This window comes from Zea mays, chromosome 10 (assembly GCF_902167145.1).
Source record: "Zea mays cultivar B73 chromosome 10, Zm-B73-REFERENCE-NAM-5.0, whole genome shotgun sequence".
Classification (NCBI taxonomy): domain Eukaryota; kingdom Viridiplantae; phylum Streptophyta; class Magnoliopsida; order Poales; family Poaceae; genus Zea; species Zea mays.
Genome location: NC_050105.1, coordinates 129723111 through 129725403, shown reverse-complemented (window position 1 = coordinate 129725403; position 2293 = coordinate 129723111).

Here is a 2293-nt window from a genome sequence, read left to right as displayed (position 1 = left end):
TTCTGGATGCCGTTTTTTTAAGTTACCTTCCTGCAATGAGGAGAAAGACAAAATGACATCTAGCAGTGTCAGCTTTGCAACAAAAATCTCTCTTACAATGTACTCCCTCCGCCCTTAAATAGTATTCATTTTAAGGTGTTAATGGATTCATACAATATTTTATATATGTATATATTATATATGTGTCTAGATTCATTGCCATCTATTTGAATATGGACACAAAAGTAACAAGCTAAAACAAACAATATATTGGGGCAGAGGGAGTACAAGAGACCGATGGGGCACATGCATGAACAACAAGAACATGTTTAGATGCATAATCACACTATTGAGCCCCAACACATCTATCATTAGTCATCAACTTCAAGTTTTCGGTCCTACTTGAAAGATTAATTGATGAATTGAAATAAATTATCGAATGCAGCGTTGAGGGCTACATGTACATGCTACATGTTGCCCAACAATACAAAACTATATGAAAAGAGCAAAAGAGGTAAGTTTCAATGATATTTCAAAAGCCTCCCCACTCAGGTCAACCATTTTTCCTGTGTCATCCATGTAACTACTATAAGATTTTCTACACAAATAAAAATGAACAACACTCGAAGCACTCATGGAATGCAGTTAAATTCCAACAATGGTCACAAAATCTAGCTGCACTCGTTTGCATTCGCTAGTATTGCTTCATTTGCTTGATAACTTAAAAAAAACTAGGATGCAGTCAATTTTCAAGAAACGTTACAACTTGCCACTATTTTGCAATCTGCAAGTTGCAATAGGACGTGCATAGACAAAGATCTTCAAGGTAAACAACCGCATTTTTAATCGAACAAAGGCTCCTAATGACGTAGTTTTTCAAGAAAAAAAAATCAAAGATGAAGCGCAACTCTAAGCTGGTGCAAGAGCAAAAGGGCTAGCGGCCTTGTGCTGTTAAGTCGAGTCCATACTCCTGGAGTTTTCTTTTTTGGCTACCGTCCTTGGTGACTTCTCTTCTTGTATAATAGACTGTAGACAGCTCTCGGTTCGTTTCAAAAAAAAAATTCTTCAAGGTGGGTTTTTAAAAATTTTCCAAAAAAAAAAACAGGCTCTACTGTTGGGACTATGCTTCGTCGCGCCGAAGGTCTTGAAGGAAGAAGCAGCTTCAGCTGAAGCTGTCCGCGTGCGATGACCGAAGCTTGATCTTTATACAGCTTCGGAATTATGAACCGACTTAAAAGTAGAAAGACCTTTTAGTCCATAAGCGTTTGAGTCGTTATTGTAGACTTTCATGAAGGGCATGGTTGTAAATTCTCACAGGCTGTGTCCTGTGCCTATAAATAGTGAACAGTACTCCTCTACTGTTCACACTTTTGGGATTCGGGTTTTTCATCATCTCATCATTTTGAGAACCAACCTTTGTCAAGGCAGAGGTATAATTGTATCCAATACTTAAATATATTGAATGAATATAATATGATTCATTTACTTTTGATGCTCTATATTTTATGTTATTTCGTACAATTTAACAACGTACTATTACGAAGACTCAACCTTCGTAATCGTATTGTCGTTCGCCTTCGTCTAGAGTGCATTATTCCCGAGGGAATAATGCTTCATTGGACGAAGGTCATTGTCATTTAATATTTTATGTTGCCTTGTTCTTGATTCATAGCGGTTGAGAACAAGTCCCCAACATTGGCGCCCACCTCCGGTGAACTCACTTCCACTTTTTTGAGCTGATGGCTTCGTCCAACAATCAAACTGGAGCTGCTTCGGCCCCGAAGCTGCTGCTCCCAATAACAGGTGGTTCGTGCTCAGAGCCAGCCAACAAGAAGCAAAAGAAGGAGGCGCAGAGAAGGGTACAACATGTTGGAGTGCAGGGACCCTTCATCAAGTCAAGGTGGTCCCACGTTCCAATCACCTTCTCCCAGGAGGATCTTGAGCTCAAGGATTTTCCTCATAATGATGCTATGGTTATTTCTTGCGTCATCAAAGGGTTTCTGGTCCACAATGTCTTGGTCGATACAGGCAGTGCAGCTGATATCATATTTGCTAAGGCCTTCAGACAAATGCAAGAGCCAGAAGATAAGATTCATGATGCTACACACCCTCTCTGTGGCTTCGGAGGAAGACAGATTGTAGCACTCGGCAAGATCACCATGCCAGTGACCTTCGGATTCATCAACAATACCAGAACTGGGCAAGTTGTGTTTGATATTGTTGATATGGAATACCCTTACAATGCAATTATTGGTCGTGGCACCCTCAACGCCTTCGAAGCAATCCTTCATCCTGCTTACCTTTGCATGAAGAT